Source organism: Danio rerio, chromosome 4, assembly GCF_052040795.2.
Source record: "Danio rerio strain M-AB ecotype USA chromosome 4, GRCz13ab, whole genome shotgun sequence".
In the NCBI taxonomy this organism is placed as follows: Eukaryota; Metazoa; Chordata; class Actinopteri; order Cypriniformes; family Danionidae; genus Danio; species Danio rerio.
The window spans coordinates 38,770,955-38,790,992 of NC_141024.2; the positions used below are offsets into that span (position 1 = coordinate 38,770,955).

General features: G+C 41.0%; 20 non-coding genes across 20 annotated transcripts; 1 reads left to right on the forward strand and 19 right to left on the reverse strand.

Moving 5' to 3' along the window:
• Positions 1-23: 23 nt before the first annotated feature.
• On the reverse strand, positions 24-142 carry LOC141383352 (5S ribosomal RNA). The gene has a single exon (XR_015485571.1). It is a non-coding gene; the product is annotated as a 5S ribosomal RNA (ribosomal RNA).
• Positions 143-200: 58 nt separating this feature from the next.
• LOC148680310 (5S ribosomal RNA) lies at positions 201-319 on the reverse strand. The gene has a single exon (XR_015943350.1). It is a non-coding gene; the product is annotated as a 5S ribosomal RNA (ribosomal RNA).
• Positions 320-377: 58 nt separating this feature from the next.
• LOC141383365 (5S ribosomal RNA) lies at positions 378-496 on the reverse strand. The gene has a single exon (XR_015485573.1). It is a non-coding gene; the product is annotated as a 5S ribosomal RNA (ribosomal RNA).
• Positions 497-554: 58 nt separating this feature from the next.
• On the reverse strand, positions 555-673 carry LOC141383366 (5S ribosomal RNA). The gene has a single exon (XR_015485575.1). It is a non-coding gene; the product is annotated as a 5S ribosomal RNA (ribosomal RNA).
• Positions 674-731: 58 nt separating this feature from the next.
• Positions 732-850, reverse strand: LOC141383371 (5S ribosomal RNA). Its single transcript, XR_015485576.1, has one exon. It is a non-coding gene; the product is annotated as a 5S ribosomal RNA (ribosomal RNA).
• Positions 851-908: 58 nt separating this feature from the next.
• Positions 909-1,027, reverse strand: LOC141383376 (5S ribosomal RNA). Its single transcript, XR_015485577.1, has one exon. It is a non-coding gene; the product is annotated as a 5S ribosomal RNA (ribosomal RNA).
• A 58-nt stretch (positions 1,028-1,085) lies between these two features.
• Positions 1,086-1,204, reverse strand: LOC141383381 (5S ribosomal RNA). Its single transcript, XR_015485578.1, has one exon. It is a non-coding gene; the product is annotated as a 5S ribosomal RNA (ribosomal RNA).
• A 58-nt stretch (positions 1,205-1,262) lies between these two features.
• LOC141383388 (5S ribosomal RNA) lies at positions 1,263-1,381 on the reverse strand. The gene has a single exon (XR_015485579.1). It is a non-coding gene; the product is annotated as a 5S ribosomal RNA (ribosomal RNA).
• A 58-nt stretch (positions 1,382-1,439) lies between these two features.
• LOC141383394 (5S ribosomal RNA) lies at positions 1,440-1,558 on the reverse strand. Its single transcript, XR_015485580.1, has one exon. It is a non-coding gene; the product is annotated as a 5S ribosomal RNA (ribosomal RNA).
• A 58-nt stretch (positions 1,559-1,616) lies between these two features.
• LOC141383400 (5S ribosomal RNA) lies at positions 1,617-1,735 on the reverse strand. The gene has a single exon (XR_015485581.1). It is a non-coding gene; the product is annotated as a 5S ribosomal RNA (ribosomal RNA).
• A 58-nt stretch (positions 1,736-1,793) lies between these two features.
• Positions 1,794-1,912, reverse strand: LOC141383406 (5S ribosomal RNA). Its single transcript, XR_015485582.1, has one exon. It is a non-coding gene; the product is annotated as a 5S ribosomal RNA (ribosomal RNA).
• A 58-nt stretch (positions 1,913-1,970) lies between these two features.
• Positions 1,971-2,089, reverse strand: LOC141383413 (5S ribosomal RNA). The gene has a single exon (XR_015485583.1). It is a non-coding gene; the product is annotated as a 5S ribosomal RNA (ribosomal RNA).
• Positions 2,090-2,147: 58 nt separating this feature from the next.
• On the reverse strand, positions 2,148-2,265 carry LOC148680311 (5S ribosomal RNA). Its single transcript, XR_015943255.1, has one exon. It is a non-coding gene; the product is annotated as a 5S ribosomal RNA (ribosomal RNA).
• Positions 2,266-2,324: 59 nt separating this feature from the next.
• Positions 2,325-2,443, reverse strand: LOC141383428 (5S ribosomal RNA). Its single transcript, XR_015485586.1, has one exon. It is a non-coding gene; the product is annotated as a 5S ribosomal RNA (ribosomal RNA).
• A 58-nt stretch (positions 2,444-2,501) lies between these two features.
• LOC141383432 (5S ribosomal RNA) lies at positions 2,502-2,619 on the reverse strand. The gene has a single exon (XR_015485587.2). It is a non-coding gene; the product is annotated as a 5S ribosomal RNA (ribosomal RNA).
• A 58-nt stretch (positions 2,620-2,677) lies between these two features.
• LOC141383440 (5S ribosomal RNA) lies at positions 2,678-2,796 on the reverse strand. The gene has a single exon (XR_015485588.1). It is a non-coding gene; the product is annotated as a 5S ribosomal RNA (ribosomal RNA).
• A 58-nt stretch (positions 2,797-2,854) lies between these two features.
• On the reverse strand, positions 2,855-2,972 carry LOC141383444 (5S ribosomal RNA). The gene has a single exon (XR_015485589.2). It is a non-coding gene; the product is annotated as a 5S ribosomal RNA (ribosomal RNA).
• A 58-nt stretch (positions 2,973-3,030) lies between these two features.
• Positions 3,031-3,148, reverse strand: LOC141383450 (5S ribosomal RNA). Its single transcript, XR_015485590.2, has one exon. It is a non-coding gene; the product is annotated as a 5S ribosomal RNA (ribosomal RNA).
• A 10,279-nt stretch (positions 3,149-13,427) lies between these two features.
• On the forward strand, positions 13,428-13,501 carry trnat-agu (transfer RNA threonine (anticodon AGU)). The gene has a single exon. It is a non-coding gene; the product is annotated as a tRNA-Thr (tRNA).
• A 1,860-nt stretch (positions 13,502-15,361) lies between these two features.
• Positions 15,362-15,434, reverse strand: trnaq-cug (transfer RNA glutamine (anticodon CUG)). The gene has a single exon. It is a non-coding gene; the product is annotated as a tRNA-Gln (tRNA).
• Positions 15,435-20,038: the final 4,604 nt, after the last annotated feature.

The following is a 20,038-nucleotide window of genomic DNA, read 5'->3' on the forward strand; positions in this document are numbered from 1 at the left end:
CTGCCAAATGAAGCACTTCGAAAAGCTTACAGCACCTGGTATTCCCAGGCGGTCTCCCATCCAAGTACTAACCAGGCCCGACCCTGCTTTACTTCCGAGTTCAGATGAGATCGGGCATTTCCAGGGTGGTATGGCCGTAAGCGAAAGAGGCTGTCAAGCGTTGGCTATTTAAATCAGCTGCCAAATGAAGCACTTCGAAAAGCTTACAGCACCTGGTATTCCCAGGCGGTCTCCCATCCAAGTACTAACCAGGCCCGACCCTGCTTTACTTCCGAGTTCAGATGAGATCGGGCATTTCCAGGGTGGTATGGCCGTAAGCGAAAGAGGCTGTCAAGCGTTGGCTATTTAAATCAGCTGCCAAATGAAGCACTTCGAAAAGCTTACAGCACCTGGTATTCCCAGGCGGTCTCCCATCCAAGTACTAACCAGGCCCGACCCTGCTTTACTTCCGAGTTCAGATGAGATCGGGCATTTCCAGGGTGGTATGGCCGTAAGCGAAAGAGGCTGTCAAGCGTTGGCTATTTAAATCAGCTGCCAAATGAAGCACTTCGAAAAGCTTACAGCACCTGGTATTCCCAGGCGGTCTCCCATCCAAGTACTAACCAGGCCCGACCCTGCTTTACTTCCGAGTTCAGATGAGATCGGGCATTTCCAGGGTGGTATGGCCGTAAGCGAAAGAGGCTGTCAAGCGTTGGCTATTTAAATCAGCTGCCAAATGAAGCACTTCGAAAAGCTTACAGCACCTGGTATTCCCAGGCGGTCTCCCATCCAAGTACTAACCAGGCCCGACCCTGCTTTACTTCCGAGTTCAGATGAGATCGGGCATTTCCAGGGTGGTATGGCCGTAAGCGAAAGAGGCTGTCAAGCGTTGGCTATTTAAATCAGCTGCCAAATGAAGCACTTCGAAAAGCTTACAGCACCTGGTATTCCCAGGCGGTCTCCCATCCAAGTACTAACCAGGCCCGACCCTGCTTTACTTCCGAGTTCAGATGAGATCGGGCATTTCCAGGGTGGTATGGCCGTAAGCGAAAGAGGCTGTCAAGCGTTGGCTATTTAAATCAGCTGCCAAATGAAGCACTTCGAAAAGCTTACAGCACCTGGTATTCCCAGGCGGTCTCCCATCCAAGTACTAACCAGGCCCGACCCTGCTTTACTTCCGAGTTCAGATGAGATCGGGCATTTCCAGGGTGGTATGGCCGTAAGCGAAAGAGGCTGTCAAGCGTTGGCTATTTAAATCAGCTGCCAAATGAAGCACTTCGAAAAGCTTACAGCACCTGGTATTCCCAGGCGGTCTCCCATCCAAGTACTAACCAGGCCCGACCCTGCTTTACTTCCGAGTTCAGATGAGATCGGGCATTTCCAGGGTGGTATGGCCGTAAGCGAAAGAGGCTGTCAAGCGTTGGCTATTTAAATCAGCTGCCAAATGAAGCACTTCGAAAAGCTTACAGCACCTGGTATTCCCAGGCGGTCTCCCATCCAAGTACTAACCAGGCCCGACCCTGCTTTACTTCCGAGTTCAGATGAGATCGGGCATTTCCAGGGTGGTATGGCCGTAAGCGAAAGAGGCTGTCAAGCGTTGGCTATTTAAATCAGCTGCCAAATGAAGCACTTCGAAAAGCTTACAGCACCTGGTATTCCCAGGCGGTCTCCCATCCAAGTACTAACCAGGCCCGACCCTGCTTTACTTCCGAGTTCAGATGAGATCGGGCATTTCCAGGGTGGTATGGCCGTAAGCGAAAGAGGCTGTCAAGCGTTGGCTATTTAAATCAGCTGCCAAATGAAGCACTTCGAAAAGCTTACAGCACCTGGTATTCCCAGGCGGTCTCCCATCCAAGTACTAACCAGGCCCGACCCTGCTTTACTTCCGAGTTCAGATGAGATCGGGCATTTCCAGGGTGGTATGGCCGTAAGCGAAAGAGGCTGTCAAGCGTTGGCTATTTAAATCAGCTGCCAAATGAAGCACTTCGAAAAGCTTACAGCACCTGGTATTCCCAGGCGGTCTCCCATCCAAGTACTAACCAGGCCCGACCCTGCTTTACTTCCGAGTTCAGATGAGATCGGGCATTTCCAGGGTGGTATGGCCGTAAGCGAAAGAGGCTGTCAAGCGTTGGCTATTTAAATCAGCTGCCAAATGAAGCACTTCGAAAAGCTTACAGCACCTGGTATTCCCAGGCGGTCTCCATCCAAGTACTAACCAGGCCCGACCCTGCTTTACTTCCGAGTTCAGATGAGATCGGGCATTTCCAGGGTGGTATGGCCGTAAGGGAAAGAGGCTGTCAAGCGTTGGCTATTTAAATCAGCTGCCAAATGAAGCACTTCGGAAAAGCTTACAGCACCTGGTATTCCCAGGCGGTCTCCCATCCAAGTACTAACCAGGCCCGACCCTGCTTTACTTCCGAGTTCAGATGAGATCGGGCATTTCCAGGGTGGTATGGCCGTAAGCGAAAGAGGCTGTCAAGCGTTGGCTATTTAAATCAGCTGCCAAATGAAGCACTTCGAAAAGCTTACAGCACCTGGTATTCCCAGGCGGTCTCCATCCAAGTACTAACCAGGCCCGACCCTGCTTTACTTCCGAGTTCAGATGAGATCGGGCATTTCCAGGGTGGTATGGCCGTAAGCGAAAGAGGCTGTCAAGCGTTGGCTATTTAAATCAGCTGCCAAATGAAGCACTTCGAAAAGCTTACAGCACCTGGTATTCCCAGGCGGTCTCCCATCCAAGTACTAACCAGGCCCGACCCTGCTTTACTTCCGAGTTCAGATGAGATCGGGCATTTCCAGGGTGGTATGGCCGTAAGCGAAAGAGGCTGTCAAGCGTTGGCTATTTAAATCAGCTGCCAAATGAAGCACTTCGAAAAGCTTACAGCACCTGGTATTCCCAGGCGGTCTCCCATCCAAGTACTAACCAGGCCCGACCTGCTTTACTTCCGAGTTCAGATGAGATCGGGCATTTCCAGGGTGGTATGGCCGTAAGCGAAAGAGGCTGTCAAGCGTTGGCTATTTAAATCAGCTGCCAAATGAAGCACTTCGAAAAGCTTACAGCACCTGGTATTCCCAGGCGGTCTCCCATCCAAGTACTAACCAGGCCCGACCCTGCTTTACTTCCGAGTTCAGATGAGATCGGGCATTTCCAGGGTGGTAGGCCGTAAGCGAAAGAGGCTGTCAAGCGTTGGCTATTTAAATCAGCTGCCAAATGAAGCACTTCGAAAAGCTTACAGCACCTGGTATTCCCAAAAAAAAACCCATCCAAGTACTAACCAGGAATCTAATGAATTTGTGCCAATTAGAATTTTTTGAGTGTTCATCAAATCTGGGACTACCAGGGCAAAAGGGGGCACTTCTGTCTCTGTTCCAAGGAACTCTCTGGGAAACTTAAGAGTCAATTCCACATATCCAAGATAAGACACTGTTTGACCATTTGCCCCTTCCACTTCCAGCAAGTTATCCAATGATTTAAGTGGACAATTTGATAAATTCTCTTGATAAAATGACCAGGGAACAGTAGTTACTTGGGACCCTGTGTCCAGAAGGCAAGAAACTCTTTTATTACCAACAGTTATTTGGGCAGTACACTTCACTCCCACTAATCCTCTTGGTAAATTTCTCAAAGGGGGTGCGTCACATGCATTTTGGTTGAACAACTGTTTACGTTTCTCAGGGCAATTATTATTTTTTTTTAGTCTCTGTATGCCCCTCTACAGAGACCATTCTCAGTTTAAAGGATTCATAGTTGCAACTTGTTGGGTATCCCATTGGCTTGTCGCTCCCTTAACTTGCGTTTTTTCTCAGCAACTTTAGTAGGATCAGGAGCATTATTACAGCTGCTGGCAAGATGACCATTTTCCCCACATCTAAAACAATACCCCGGACGAGGTCTACTTTCAGGTAGTTTACTAGCTCTGTAACAATCTGTTGCTCCAGGTTCAGGCAGCAAGTTTCTGGTGCGGTTTCTATACATATCAGGGGCAGACAGTTGAACCTTTAAATCAGCAATCTGTCTCTTTAAGTCAGCAATTTCAGTTTCTTCCACATCACTTTTAATTTTTGTAGTGGCTGTAGTTTGCATGGCTGTAATCTGTGCCTGTAACTCAGTGACAACATTTCTCAGCTCACTCACTTCATCTGGTTTTGCATTTTTTTCTTTTCTTTCTGGCTTGAATGCTTTTGCAGTGCAACAACTTGAGCTTGAAGTTCACACTATTGCTTTGCAAGAGATGTGTCAGTTTGATCATCCTGAGTTTCACATTGGTGGGCAGATATCTGGTGAGCTGACAGTCTGAATTTCGAGGGGGCAGGATAGTGTTTATTTAGCCCTAAATGTTTTCTCATTCTTTCTTCTTTAGAGGCATTTTTATCTTCTTCTGTACGTATGAGAACTACTAATTCTGCAAATGGAGGAGGAGTGGCTTTTCTCCTTTCTAATTGAAGATCAGCAATGAGAGAACTGTCCCAACAGCCGCGACAAAACTGCTTTAGAAGATATCGGTTTCTCTCTTCTTCAAATATCCCACCTCGTCGAATAGCTGTGCTTAAGAGAACTTGTAATCTGTGCAGGTAAGTTGAAGGCTTCTCACCATTGTTTTGGAAGCTATTCGTAAATCTGGCTAATAACTCATCTCCGTCTTCTACAGAGCCATATACAGACTCCAGCAATTCCAGATATACTGCAGGTAAACTGTTAGGGGAGACATGTTTAACAATATCTGCAGCAGGGGGAAGCAAACTGTCTATGATTTTTCTGGCTCGATTTAAGTCAGATATAGAAGGATCTGTCAGTTGGAGATCAACACTGGCATGCCAAGTGTCAAAGTCTGGCTCATTAACAGGTCTAGGAAGTTTTCCAGAGAAAGATCGGAGGCGAAAAGAGGTATGGTGCATTGGAGCTGTGTCATTTGTGCGGACAATGTGCTCAACTACTACCTTTTGCACGCTAGGAGGATCAATTATATCCATGGTAAGTGCTGGATGGGATGACACTGTTACTGTGGGTTTAGTACTTCTATGGTTAAGGCTTTCCTTGGACAGGTTTTTTGAATTTGTTGATTCAACTTCATGAAATGGTGAAATTCTAGATGAAGGAAAAGCTGTTTGTTCAGTAATCATACTTTGTGATATGACTGGGGACAGCAGTCTATTTGGTGAACTGACTGTGCTACGATCAAGTATCTGAGAACGTGCTGCATTTGGAAATTCAAGCTTTTTATCCAAAACAGGTAGTGACTCAGCATGAGAAGGGCCAAATTTAATCTTCAGTAACTCTGTTTGGAGTACTTCCTCAGTGGATTTTCCACTAAAACTAGCAATGTTTTGCAATTCCTCCAGATATCCATTAGTAGCACTATCACTAGCAATATGGGGGTAGACGCAGCTTAAAGCACGTACCATAAAAGTGGTACTTGGGTTTGACATACTAACTACAGTTAAAGGCAAAAGAGGCATCAATGTTTTCATCGCGGAGTTATGTGTAACTCTATGATAGCATGTCAATGAAACTCACAGTCAGGGTCATCAATGAGAAGATGTCGGTTAATACTACCATATCTTAAAAGCCATGACTCTAAATCTGAGTCTGTCTCAGTCAGTGTAATCTCACCCACAATTACTGTTTTTGAGATATTTACATTCTCTTTTTCTATGATATCCATGACGTTAAAGTTCTCTCCGATTTGTAATAATTATAGTGAACTCGAATACTGTAATTAGACACTGTTGTTGCAAAATCTCTCCTGGCTGGCTCGCCACTTTTTGGTACGTAACCCTCGATACACAAATGTATTATAAGCTTTTAATCAATGGACCAGATGCTTAGAAGTCTAAATTCCTCCAAAGAGAGAGAAGATACAACAACAGTGAAGGACTCGGACACAGAGGTAAGAATAATAAAAGATTGTATTGTAAAATGTTCACAGAAATATAAAACAATAAATAAAAAAATAAACAAAACAAATTTTAGGTTTTTTTCACACTTATCTAATGACCTCAATCTTATTTACACAATCTAATAACACTTCTCTTTCTTCACAGAGTTTTAAGGCTATATCACTAATAAGGTAAGTTAATATAATGTTATTTTTCTGTTTTTCTATTGTTAAGGGCTAATATTATATTTTGGTTACTATTATAACAATAATATAATACTAATATACTAATAACAATACTATATTAAAGGTTTATAAGTGTAAGTTAATAATACAATATTAAAATTGTATTATTATTTAACATATAATCAAAATTTCCCTTCTTAAACCAATTAACTTCTCTCTATAAAGCTTCAAAAATTGCAACGAATGAACAATATAAAAAACAATGTACAAATAAAATAAAAATTAAAATAAAACATTCACTTAAAACATGTCAAAATGTTCCAAAAGTCCAGTACAGGTGATGAACACTCAAAAAGATTCTTTTGCAAAACAACTAGGTTGCAAATTCAGTTCCAGATATCCAGGATGTTGCACTTGTGAGTGTGTTGTAAATTTACACTCCTACCATGACGCTGAATAGGTTTCCTTTGTATCTTTTCAACAGGTGTATCCAAAGAATCCACTTAATGGGAGGCTCGCCAGTCCAACTCCACAATTAGACACGCCGATGGAAGTTGAGACAATCCAAATCCAGAAAAGAGTTCAAACTTCAATTAATTCGAATCCAGAGCAGATCACATCCAGCAACTGACGTCAATAGAACATCTCAACGATAAAAAACCAGAAGAATATGCACAAACGAACAAAACCAAGGAAAAGAAAAAAAAAAAAAAAACCTGGCCTTGAAAACACAAGGCCAAAGAAACCATTAGCATTTTACAGTGTATGCATTAACTCAGCGTAACACATTTCTAAATAAACATCAACAGTAAATGACCATGTATATGCTTCTCTTTTCATATTTCTCTCTCCTATTTGGCATTTTCTTTTTACAAATGACAGCATTTTACTCTCTCACTTAAACTTTACACAATCACTTGTATAATACTCTGTATAATACTTTGTTTTTACTAGACCAAACAAATGGTTAATTAATGAAACACATTTTTCGACACTAGTTTAAATCATGTTATAATGAAAACAATAATAAATAATAAAAACACGAACTCACCAAGGAAATCATTCAAAATCAAAGTGAAAAAAATAGGAAAACTCCAGGTGGCACTCATGTGCAGATTTCACTCTCAGAGACAAATCTTGTTTTTTCTTCTCTCAATCCTTCATTAAAAATATATGATTGAAATCATTTCAGCATCTTATTAATGGTCAATTTTCACAGTTAATACGCATTAAAAACATTAAAAGATATAAATCTAATAGTTTTCTACTGTTATTAATATAACAACTTACATCTCTGCTTTCCCTTGCGAACACTGAATCACCATAGCAACGGTAAACACAAGCTAACAGACAAGCGAGATTTGTTATTGTTTGGAAAGCTGATCTGCTGCTATAGTGTAAGGCACGACGATGTCATTCTAAAGCACTATTCCCTTGAATGCTGTATAATACTCTATTAAAAGTTATTTATATAAGTAAATAATTTGAATGTATATTATTTAATCGAGTATTCTGCCAATGTTTTTTCCTCATATTTCTATTTGCTCTATTGCTGTATACTACCAACTAGTAACCTGGGTTACACTTGCTTTATCGAATTTTACATTTTAACTGCAAATTCCTAAAGACAATTATTTAACATGAAGTTAGCCGACCAAAACCATCGTTAGCCAACTAAGGTCGCAAGTTCCGTAGTTATAAGCATAGTTTGTTGATTTGCCGTTTCCCAAATCCATTGCTCCACCGAACATTCGCAAACTACGTCGCAAACTTAAGCACTCACAACTACAACTCTGGAGCTGTAGAAACATAGTTCCTGGCTGTGTTCTATTCCCAGTTATCCCCCTATGCCATATTCATTTAGAACATTCTAACATTCAAAGTTTAAATTCAAATAAAAAAAACATTAAGATCATCTCCCTTAAGTGTAATTTGCTTTCAAATTATTTTTGCAGTTCAGTTTTAGCAATCGTCATGTTTACAATTGTGCTACCTTAGCAGTGCACTTTGAAAACATTGATGTCATTTTGAACACAGCCTCAAGCTAAAGCTATGTGACCTATTAATTACAGTTTTTTCCATTTGTTTACACAAAATTACTTGTACTACAGACACAATGACTACTACATGTAACTGATGCACCAACCCCCTGAACCAATTCTGCTAAACTACAAGCACAATTCCTGCTTTACGCTCAAATTGCAGGTTCAAACACACTTTATTCAAAACACTACACACAATTCTTTGCATTTTGAACAATTTTCATGCAGAAAATCTTTTGTTTTCACAAGGAACACACTGTCATTCACAATTGTAAAGTCAGTTGTCCTATTTTGCATACTAACTCATCATATAGGTAAACAACTTTGACAAAAAATTGCAATTTAGAAATCAGAGCTCATCTGGTTCATTACTGGTTTTCTGCCCACCCATGTTTTTTAGTTGTTTATCTCCCTCCATATTCTCCATTCCTCAAACCTATTGAGGATTTTTTTTCTGCCTGGAGATGTAAAGTGTATGACCGAAATCCACACACACCTATACCCCTTTTCCAAGCTCTAGCAGTAAGATCACGGGTAGGGAAGGTATTACTGTAAATAGTGTCTAGCTCTTAAAAGAGCTCCTCATCAACTCGGCTAGCTCAGTGGGTAGAGCATGAGACTCTTAATCTCAAGTTCGAAGGTTTGAGTCCCATGTTGGGCTTTTCTGTTACCTTTCTGTCTCTCTCTCAGCAAACTTTCATTAGGTTCATATAACAGACCTTTTGAGACAAAGTTCAGCGTTTCTACCACTGTATGTGACCTTTTACTTAGTCTCTGTGGCGCAATCGGTTAGCGTGTTCGGCTGTTTTCTGAAAGGTTGGTGGTTTGGTTCAAGCCCACCCAGGGACGAATTAGGCATTTTGCTGCCTTGCAACTGCTAACACGTGCACTGGGCATAGATCCTGGGCCACATTCTGTCCAGCGTTACAAGATAATATCAGGATTTAGCAGAAGATTGTCACGGGTAGGGAGGGTATTGATGTAAACGGTGACTAGTTCTTGAAAAACTTTCTTACCAGCCTGGCAAGCTCAGTCGGTAGAGCATGAGACTCTTAATATCAGGGTCATGTGTTCGAGCTCGTTGTTGGGTGCTTCTGTTACCTTTCTGTCTCTCTAAGCAAACTTACATTAGGTTCATATAACAGACCTTTTGAGACAAAGTTCAGTGTTTCTACCACTATAGGTGACTTTTCACTAAGTCTCTGTGGCTCAATTGGTTAGCACGTTTGCCTGCTATCTGAAAGGTTGGTGGTTCAGTTCAAGCCCACCCGGGAACGAATTAAGCATTTTGCTGCCTTGCAACTGCTAACATATGCATTGGGCATAGATCCTGGGCCACATTCTGTCCAGCGTTACAAGATAATATCAGGATTTAGCAGAAGATTGTCACGGGTAGGGAGGGTATTGATGTAAACGGTGACTAGTTCTTGAAAAACTTTCTTACCAGCCTGGCTAGCTCAGTCGGTAGAGCATGAGACTCTTAATATCAGGGTCATGTGTTCGAGCTCGTTGTTGGGTGCTTCTGTTACCTTTCTGTCTCTCTAAGCAAACTTACATTAGGTTCATATAACAGACCTTTTGAGACAAAGTTCAGTGTTTCTACCACTATAGGTGACTTTTCACTAAGTCTCTGTGGCTCAATTGGTTAGCACGTTTGCCTGCTATCTGAAAGGTTGGTGGTTCAGTTCAAGCCCACCCGGGAACGAATTAAGCATTTTGCTGCCTTGCAACTGCTAACATATGCATTGGGCATAGATCCTGGGCCACATTCTGTCCAGCATTATGCTGCGCTCACACCAGATGCAAAACACCTGGATAAATTGCGCTATTCGCACATAAATTGCGCATAAATTTGTGACATTCGCGCCGCACCATTCGCGCGTATCCTGCTACAGGATGTCTATACGCGAGTTTGCATTGACTTAACATGTAAATCACTCGCAACTCAGAACGCACGTCAAGCGACATTCTGTCCAGCGTTACAAGATGAAATTTAGCATCTAAATCTAAATCTTTTAGAATTTAGCAGAAGATTCTCAAGGGTAGGGAAGGTATTGATGTAAATGGTGTCTAGCTCTTGAATAAGCTCCTCACCAGCCCAGCTAGCTCAGTCTGTAGAGCATGAGACTCGGCACGCTTACGTCATCGCTGCTGGGCTGTTCAGTGAGAAGCGCTCTCTCACTCAAAAGCACATTGGAGATTTCTCTAGTTATATCGTTTCAATCGTTTGATATGCAGTCAAATATTTCGCCAAACAGTCCTTAGGGATGCGGGGACACGCAGTCAGATATTTCACCGGACAGATCCGCCACTTTTGGCACTCATAAACAATCATAAAGCCCTCGTGCTGCAGGTATGAGGAGGTCTGCTGAAGGCGCGCAGCTGTCGTGAAGTGAGGAGTTTGCGTCTTTAATAAACGACGGCAGTTTGCGTTCACTGAACAGTAAGAATGATTAATAAATCCATATGAAACAGTCCCTTAAAAGTCACGTCTCGCTTTCAGTTTCGGGCTTTGGCGCGTTTTGCACTCACACACAAGCGTACCGCGCCAAAGCCCAAGTGAACCGCGCTCAGGCACACCTCTTCCAACTGGGCCAGGGCCGGCCAAGTGAACCGTGCTTGAGCCTGATTCAGCGCACTCATACTTCTCAAATGATCCGGGAAACGGACCTGGGCACGGTACGGATGGCATAGTGTGAGTTGGCCCTAAAAGACCCCTTCCATCTTGTCAGCATTTTCTGCATCATGACATGCTGATTTTTGTTGTCTATTTTTTTTGTTTTTTTTCTCCGATTTTTGTTATTGGGCAAATGTCTCTTACAATATATTTTTGTGGCGCTGTTACTTAGCTGGTCAAAGTGCCTGTCTTGTAAACAGGAGATCCTGGGTTCAAATCCCAGCAGAGCCTTAGTGCTTGTTTTATAGAGCTTAACGAAATGATTATGAAATTGTATAGCTTTGAGGCGTAACAACCTCTTAGGTTGCCATTTAAAGACTTGCTATCTTTTGTCTCTTTTGTCTCTTTGTGCAGAAATATCTTGCCCTCTTTTTTGCGCTGTGGCTTAGTTGGTCAAAGCGCCTGTCTAGTAAACAGAAGATCCTGGGATCAAATCCCAGCAGTGCCTAATATACTGGTGTAGGAACTTATCAGCATATTACAGTGGTCAACACAAGTTGAATCTGAAATCTTGGGCAACTCCAATGGTCTCATTCATTGAACTAGCTTGAGGGCTTATACCATCAGGATAACAGAGCGCCAATTGATTTCGGGCTCACCTAACCAGTACTTCTCCGCAGATGTTCTGGTACCCTTCGGCTAACTAGCCAATGATTAATTAAATCAGTTAAATTAAAAACAATTACAGGATCTTCAGCGGAAACCATTTCACGAGACTTTTAATTGATTCCTGGTCATGTGCTCGCCTTGGGCACATCCTGCTAGATGCACAATTTCGTAGAGACAAAGAGATCTCTAGAAACATTAATGCATATGAATAAAAGCTAATCTCTTAATGTTAGAACTAAGGCAGATGTATCTTTGAATAATATGCCATAATGTTCCTCATATGCTGTTTATTCCAACCAACTAGGTTAATCAATGTGTTGTTTTAACCCTTATAACAGAGTAAAATAATCTGTATGTGTCTGAAATGTATGATGTCTGGTATTGAACGAAAGCTAGTGACATTTGCAATACGTTGGTGTTAATGAAAAACTAGTAGTACAAACAGTATTCATCTTGTAACGTTTGATATAAGATAGTTTCAATCTTGCAAGAGTTCTACCACGTGAAATCTACATGCAGTCTGTTAATTAATGACCTTTCCTACGTCAGTACGGGGCCTGGCCCTGCCCTTCATGGCAACTGCTCATTGGCAGACAGTGCCATGGGGACGAACCAGACCAGGTCACTTAAAAAACTTCCACGCAAATCTCTTAAGTTTCGGGACTCACGAAACTGCACGAACTTCCGCAAAACCGACTCTCAGCAGTCCATCACCTAGGTAACCCAGGACAACAGCCATTCACGAGCGTGTGAATCCCATAGACGTCATCGAAGCGAGAAACTACTCAATCAGGAGCACCGTGTTTCCCCAAGGCCGGCCGGCGAGGGAGATTCGACTTCAGCAAAAAGGGCGCAAGTAACACAAACTAATGTTGTCTCTTGCTGATCTTGTGCAGATTGATCTTAAGCAGTTAAAGATAAGCCATATCTCTGCTTTTGTGGTTTCTCAGGTGTTATTCTAAGATCTTGCAAGAAGTATTAGAATTAATTTGGGATGTTGTCAACTCATTTTGCATCCTCTGAACTGCCCGTGTGTGTATGTGTGAATGTGTGTGTTTGTTTGTTGTTTGCTTATTACGTAGTTAGTTTCATGTATCGTAGTGTAGCTCAATAAATCTTTGTACTCATTTTGTAAGAACTGTGTTCTTGTTTATGTGCTTCTAAGTCATTGCCTCGAGCTGTAGAGCTTGTTACCTTGCTAAAAGTTAACCCAATACTGTGTTATGTTATGATCGTTGGCCACGTAAATAATATAAACAAGATTGGTAAGATACGATGTCTTCTATTTGCGGGACAAATGGTAGATAAAGTGTGAATCTTTTAATCTGATTCAATCTGACTCAATTGAGTCGAATCAATGATTCGAATCTTCAGGATCCGATACATTGAAATGAGCTAATAACCCCCTGATCGATATTAAAACCTAGGTTGATCCCCTACACTCGTGCCATGATTGCTTCTTCTTAAGAGTTACGACTGTTTACACAGCGTGCTGTTTAGCAGTCTGTTTCTTAACAAAACTCAAATCCTTAAGAACGCTGCTCGTTCAAGAGGTCTTTGCACAATGGCTTTTTATAGCATGGTGTGGTAATGTGTAACCAATTGGACTTTAATATTTCAAGTCGAGACATTCACACATGCAGCCCTACCATTGTATGTTTTTTTTTCTTTTTTCGATCAAACAATTAGCCCCTTTTATGGCTGTCTGGCACTGTGGCTTAGTTGGTCAAAGCGCCTGTCTAGTAAACAGGAGATCCTGTGTTCAAATCCCAGCAGTGCCTAATGTACAGGTGCCCCGGTTGTTTTTTCTTAAGAGTTACGACTGTTTACGCAGCGGGATGTTTAGCAGTTGGTTTCTTAACAAAACTCAAATCCTTAAGAATGCTGCTTGTTCAAGAGGGCTTTGGACGATGGCTTTATATAGCATAGTGTGGTAATGCCTAACCAACTGGACTTTAATATATCAAGTCCAGACATTTACACATGCAGCGCTACCGTTGTTAGGTTTTTTTTTTCCTCTTTTTTCGAATAAACAATAAGCCCATGTCAACATCATTTGGCACTGTGGCTTAGTTGGTCAAAGCGCCTGTCTAGTAAACAGGAGATCCTGGGTTTGAATCCCAGCAGTGCCTTGTCCGCAGTTGGCCATTCTTTCATGGGCCAGAGAGTACCAAAAAGTGCTTTCTGTGCAACAGTGCTTGAGGCAGGAGAGCACTCAAGCTCTGTGGTGCAATGGATAGCGCATTGGACTTCTAGGCTGTGAGCTGAGGCTGGGAATTTATTCGGGCTGGGCCAATTTCCCAGGAGGTTAAGCAGTGAGGCCGAAATCATGTTGCGTTTCCACTCTCGCGCTAGTAGCTCGCAGCACGTCACGCAAACCCTGCCCCCATAACGTCCCCCGAATCGAACTGCACACAACCCGCCCATTTCAGTGGGAATCAGGCAGATAAAGCACACCATCACATCCTCACGAAACCATTCAAATGAAGACAACTGAAACAAACAAATGACACGTTACTGTACAACATAACATTGTATGTCTATACGCACATGCCTGTCCGTTCTCATTCATCATATTCATTTACTCACCAAACGACTGAATTTGAAACTAATTTTCATGCGAAGCAACACGCCCCTTCAGCTACTCCAGAATGCAGCAGCATGAGTGGTCTTTAATGAATTGAAAAGAGCACATGTCACTCTGCTACTCACCCGTTTGCACTGGCTGCCAGTTGCTGCTCGCATCAAATTCAAAGCTCTGATGTTTGCCTACAAAGCGACCTCTGGCTTTGCTCCCTCTTATCTGCTCTTACTTCTGCAGATTTATATGCCCTCCAGAAACTTTAGTTCTGTGAATAAACGTCACCTTGTGGTTCCATCCCAAAGAGGCAAGTAATCACTTTCCCGAACTCTCGCATTCAATCTGCCCAGTTGGTGGAATGAACTCCCTAACTGCAACAGAACGGCAGTCACTTGCTGTCTTCAAGAAACGACTAACAACTCAACTATTTAGTGTCCACTTCACTTCCTAATCCTACATATCCTACATAATTCCTACATATAATTTAGCGATGCCCCATATGGTCCAAAACCAGACACGTGGACAAATCTAAGCTTGTTTTTAATAACACAAATATAAATATGCATATAATAAACAATACTGCTGCTAATAATAATATTATTAAAAAAGCAAGTTGTTATGAATGAACTTAAAACAACCCACCCAAGATGAAGAAGGCATGGAGGCAGCAGTTTTTATATTTATGTAGAAAATAATAATTTTTGTAATATTTTAATCCTTTGAAACATATTTGCGTGTTGCTGTAAAAACTTGCCTATTGCTACTTTGCAACATTTTTTTGTAAAAAAAAAATGAAAGCTAAAGAATTAGGGTAGGTTGGTAAATGTAGGCTACTGTATACAGTAGGCTATTGTCACTTCCAAAAGATAGGCAAAGATTCACACCTTTGCAGTCCCACCCACATTTCACAACCTGTATGAACCCATAAAGGCCGCAAGTGCCACAGACCCTGTAGAACTTTTCTTAGCTGATCTTCTGCGTGACCTATTTAGTCATTAATAACAGCTCATCTTTTTACGGAAAGAGGACCAGGAACTCAAAAAGGGTAATTATTATACCATTCTGTCTTTCCGTTATCTCCTTCATGATTATTTGTGCTGTGTTTTCCTATGTTTCATGTTGTAACATCGTTTTAACTTAATTATTTTATAGAGAGCTTTGTTTGAGAACAGAGAGACAACACCTAAGAAAACAGCGGAGAAGAGGGTGATGTCTCTTCTCTGTAGGCACCATGCAGGCTTTAAAATGGCCATTTGCGTTAGGTATCTCGTTACCCTTTTAGTCATAACAGGTAATGTGGATGACAATGAAGCAAGTTAATGACACGCAAACATGTCTCAGGAAGGTTTTCACAGCTACTGTGTTTCATCCACCAAACACTGATCCCAAGTTGAAGGGAGATTTATAAAAATGACCCAGGTGGGACTTGAACCCACAATCCCCAGCTCCAGAGGCTGATGCCTTATCCATTAGGCCACTGGGCCACATCACTAATCACTTTAGGATCTCAATGACAGTTTTCATTCTGTCAAATAAGAACTAATGGACAAACATTTTCTTTTTGCAATCATTCACATTCGTGTCTCATCGGTTCTGGGCTATGGTTCTAGCGTATGGTGTGACTGGTCTTGAGAGTTTCGAATTCCAGTCAAGGCCACTCATTAACTTGAAATCACAACCTTTCTGCAGCTATTTTCTTGCTTGCATTTCATCATCATCCACCTAACATGAGACCGTCAATTGAGAGCCATGGGGTACTTGAAGTCAAGATCTCCATTCCCAGAGCTTAGCGGAACCTTTTAGGTTTGTAACATGACAGTGAGATTCAAGCAAGATTGGATGAATCTTAATTGAAGTGTGCAGCAAGTCTGAGAATTCGAAGCTAACTATTGTCCTCAGATCATCACACCTAAGCTTTGAGTAGACAAGTCAGGATTTTTTCACACAACTTAAATGTAACCCAACAAACACAACCCAAACAGGACTTGAATCAACCAACTTCAAAGAGTGATGCCTTATCCATTAGGCCACTGGGCCAATACTAGCATTTGCCATATCTGTTGTATGACTCAGGAAGTTCTTGTAACACAGCACTTAAGGATCCCTATACCATATTGCATTCAGACGATCTGGTTTGTACACCTAATGACAAAACAGCTTCTCTGAAGAGTTTTCCATTGTCATGTCTTTTTGACCTAAGGGTATGAACCTAGCTTTTTGAAGGTCACACTGGATTGTGCTGCACAGCAATCTTAAAAGGAACTGAATCAAAGGCAACCCAGGTGGGACTTGAACCCACAATCCCCAGCTTCGAAGGCTGGTGCCTTATCCATTAGCCCACTGGGCTGTTTTTTACTACTTCTGAACTGTAATATGCATCCAGGGAGTTGCTGACGCACGTAACAAAAACAACATGAACAAAAAGTAGATTGGACCGGTTTCACAGAATTTTTTTTGGCACTGCAGGGTACTTCTTCAGGGCTCGTTGGTCTAGGGGTATGCTTCTCGCTTAGGGTGCGAGAGGTCCCAGGTTCAAATCCTGGACGAGCCCTATGGCTGTCACAAAAGAAAAAAAACAGTTGTCCTTTGCCCTTTCTACATTAATTGTAGCACCTTTTGCTGTGACTTTAGTTAATGAACATTTAGCGGACTTCTAATCTAAATTAGTCTAACATGTACAATTATACATACAAAGCCGTCTGCTACTCTCGGGCAGATGGTTCCACAGCATCCGGTCACGCAGCAGCCGGCTAAAGGAAAGTTTCTTCCCTCAGACTATCAGGTTGATGAACACTTAATACACAACACACAGACTCTTCCATACCCTCACTGCACACCATTGATATGTAGCATGCACTGACCTTTAGCCAATCCATTCTTGAAACAACACTGCCTACAACTATGTGGACACCTAAACATTGTACATATCGCTGTCAATTTCACATTGTCATTTTATTTGCACTGTATTTTGCACTGTTGTTGTACTTGCACTATCTGTATTTTGTACTGCCTGTACAGATCATTTTTCATGATTTTTGGTGATTTTTTTCATTTTTCATGATTTTTCAAGATTTTTTCTTTTTTTCATGATTTTTAGTGATTTTTGAAAAAAAAATTCATTTTTCTTGATTTTTGGGGATTTTTAAAGATTTTTTTATTTTTCATGATTTTTGGTGATTTTTCAAGATTTTTTCAGTTTTTGTGATTTTTTCATTTTTCATGATTTTTGGTGATTTTTTAAAAAAAATCTTTTTTCATGATTTTTGGTGATTTTTTAAGATTTTTTATTTTTCATGATTTTTGGTGATTTTCCAAGATTTTTTTAATTTTTCAAGATTTTTCAAGGGTTTTCGAGATTTATTCATTTTTCATTAATTTTGGTGATTTTTCAAGATTTTATCATTTTTCATGATTTTTGGTGATTTTTCAAGATTTTTTTATTTTTTTGTGATTTTTCGAGATTTTTACATTTTTCGAGATTTTTACATATTTCATGATCTTTCAAGATTTTTCCATTTTTCATGATTTTTCGTGATTTTCAAGATTTTTTCATTTTTCATGATTTTTCGTGATTTTTCAATATTTTCCATATTTCATGATTTTTCGGTATTTTTCAAGATTTTTCATAATTTTTTCATGACTTTCTTGATTTTTACAATTTTCATGATTTTTCAAGATTTTTTCATTTTTCATGATTTTTCGTGATTTTTTCATTTTTCGTGATTTTCCATTTTTCATGCGTCAAATGCACAAAACGCTCAATTCGCCTTGCGCGTATCGCGCTATTCGCATCGCGCCATTCGCTTCATTCGCTCCGCGGCATTCGCATATATCGCGCCGCAGGATGTCTATTCGCGTGTTTGCATTGACTTAACATGTAAATCACTCGCACTTGACGCGCGTTCCGCGTCTGGTGTGAACGCACCATTCCTCTTCTGCCTGCTTTCTTTCTCCTCACCTGAGTCTAATTAGACACACACCTGTCAATCATCATCATCACAGCACTATAAAGGCCCAATTCTGTTTTTATACCCCTACCCCTTCAAACAGAATGTGAAGGAAAGGGCTTCAAAATTTACCCCCAAGATATGGGACAGCACTACAGCACCTTCACACATCTTCATATGCTATTGCACTCTCTTCATCGACGATCGCGACATGCTAAAGTTATTCCAGTTGCTTAATTTTTTGAACGTACATTTTAGGCCTACTACAAAATTAATTTTTTCACAAAACACGATATCTGCCAGACCAGTGTCTTTACAAAGTGCGATATAACGGATATCGAATGTTCAGGTTGCTGCGCGAGCTTAGCGGCCCCTGGGAAGTGAGTCATCGCCGGTGAAGTGCTCTGAGTTTGCTCAGTAATGCAAGTAATGTTGGTCTGTCATGCCGACAAAGTATTAGATGAAGATGTAGCCTTCAACTTCACAAAAATGTATAAAAATGCTACAAAAGTAGACCAAGAAAATAATCCTGTGTCTGTCAGTCTCCGCCTCAGCCTTTTTTCATGCGCTTATCCCCCTCACAAGATACCTGTCTGCAAGGCTACATTTCCAAGTGTCCTTTGCAAATTTATTCTTAATTTCTCGCTTAATTTCTGTGAATACCGAATGAGAGGATGATCACTTGTGCCAAAAGCTGTTGTGATGCGTGCGACTGTTTAAAACGTGTGCACGCTCCCTTTTCCTTGCGTGAAATTGTGACTGGAAATGCAACTATAGCCACAGTGGCTGGTCAGGCCCTGATGATGATGATTATATTGTATTGTATTATATTGTATTATATTATACTGTATTATATTATATTATATTATATTATAGTGAAATAATTCAATAAATATGACATGGCGAGGCAATCTGTGCAACCGAGGCAAGAACTGTGACACCGCAGCTCTGACCTCTCTGAACATTCAGGTTTGGTTTTCAGCAACGGGGTGGATGGAGCCTTCACTCTTTCTGTAACAAGCTACAAGTCGTTTATCAAACTAACTTAATCTGACTTATCAAACAAAACATTGATTCACTAGCTTTTCTTAATGGTATTACAATAGTAGAATATATCCTGGATTTGAAAATATTGTGTTCCTGGCCTTCACTGAGCTCAAGTAATAGTTTAATGCAAGGTTGTCCAAACTACGGCCCGTGGGCCATCTGCGGCCCGCAATCAGTTTTGTGGCAGCCCGCGAGACCTTTTTTAAATATTAATAGAATCTGGCCCGCTATACAAAAATTTACGTAATTCAATAAATAACCACCGGGTGTCGCTATCACATGCCTTCAATTAGGCAGCAGTTCCTGTTTTGAAGTAAAACGAACCGAACAAACTGAAGGAAACATAATTGATAATCACGTTTTGGCGAGCCATGGCACAACCAAGAAAAAGGAAAATCAACAGTGAGAGCAGGAAATTTCAGTTACTTTGGGGCAAAGAATGTTTCTTCACAGAGGTCAGTGGAATATGTGTCTGTTTAATTTGCCAGGAATCAGTTTCAGTAATTAAGGAATATAATATTAAAAGACATTATTAAACAAAACATCAGGCTTTTACACTGGTGCCGAACAAGATCAAAAAGTAAAACAAATAGCAGGTGCCCTGTCAGCTCAACAACAGCAGTTTTTTCGTAATAATAAAGTGCAAGAACATTCTACGCTGGCTAGTTATGAGGTAGCTCAGCTAATCGCAACTGAGTGTTGCAACTGTAATTTGCCCAGAGAAGATTCAAAATTTTAAAACCGCAAGTCTTTCTAGAAACACGGTTGGACGACGAATTAAAATAATTCCATAACACACACACACGCATATTTATATATATATATATATATATATATATATATATATATATATATATGTGTAAAATATGGCCCGGGACGTTTTTTTTTTTTTTTTTTTGCATCTGGCCCTCCGCCCAAAAAGTTTGGACACCCCTGGTTTAATGTATAAAAATTGTGAACGAACTTAACTGTTGATATCTTAAATAATAAAGTCAAATAACTAACATTTCTCAAAATGGATATCTCGTTTTGCAACTAAACTCTTCACATATCTCACACATCTCAAGCTAGCCAATGCTCACTGTGTGGTTGCT